Source organism: Propithecus coquereli, unplaced genomic scaffold, assembly GCF_000956105.1.
Source record: "Propithecus coquereli isolate 6110/MARCELLA unplaced genomic scaffold, Pcoq_1.0 Scaffold397, whole genome shotgun sequence".
NCBI classification, from domain to species: Eukaryota; Metazoa; Chordata; class Mammalia; order Primates; family Indriidae; genus Propithecus; species Propithecus coquereli.
In genome coordinates this window covers 61,965-63,164 of record NW_012149696.1, presented here as the reverse complement: position 1 = coordinate 63,164, position 1,200 = coordinate 61,965, and positions in this window count along the sequence as shown.

The window sequence follows — 1,200 nt, the reverse complement described above, 5'->3', positions numbered from 1 at the left end:
ACACACACACACACACATATATATACACACACATACACGCATATGTTTTATTCAGATACCTACTTGTTTAGCAATATATGTATTATAGACACACACACACACACACATATATATACACACACATACACGCATATGTTTTATTCAGATACCTACTTGTTTAGCAATATATGTATTATAGATCTATATATATTACCTATCCATCTATCTACTTATCTGTCTAGAGAGAGAGAGAGAGAGGGAGAGAACTGTTCCAGGATAATATATAAACACTTCCATTGAGCAATAAAACAAAGAAGTCTGCATATTCTTCAGCTAAAGTCCAGATTTCTGTAGTATAAATTATGTTATAGTTTAAGGATCTTGTCCTCTGAAGTCTTCTTCCTTTCCAGTATTGTCATTTGCGACTCCTTATTTAACACTCTCTGCTCTATCTCACCTGCTCTTAACCTGGGACATGCCTTGAATCACTTAAAACATTATGTATTCCAAAATATCCCAGGAAACCTGGCATGCATTGAATTTGACTTTCAACTGGGTAAAAGCAAACACAAAGTACATTATATTTTGAACAAATTTATCAGGTGATTGTGGTAATAAACCTCGATCTATCCGTTTTTCATTCCTTTTCTTTTTGTCTGAAATGTACTTCTCCCTGAAGTCCTAAACCAATTCATCTAAGTCTATTGTGCTGAGCTGAGTTATCACCTCTTGCAGGAAATCATCCATTAACATTCATATCTGAATTTTGTCCATTTTATGTGCTCAAGACTCTTCTTGTGTTAAACCCTACTATAACTAAATTATAAAGTCTACCTTTTTTATGTAGTGAACTAGTTGGGGGAGGGGGAAGGCACTGTGTCTAAATTTTAATTTTCAAAGCAAAGAACTTTATATGGTGCTAGACAGACATCCAAAAAATGTTCTCATAATAAATGAGTATATAAATGAATTGCACAGAAAAGGATGAGTTTACTAGTTCAGTGTCAGCTCCTTGGAAATATATCTATTTATAAGAGTCTTACAACCCCAAAGGGTAGAGAAACTTCTGAAAAGAAACAGATTCAAATAATTTGTGTAATTCATTTATATGAAAGGTAAAATTTTATAACTTTCTAGATATTTTTTCTGGAATTTCCTGAAACACTAGGGTAAGGAACAAATTATATGTATCTGAGTGTGTATGTATACATATGGTGAAAA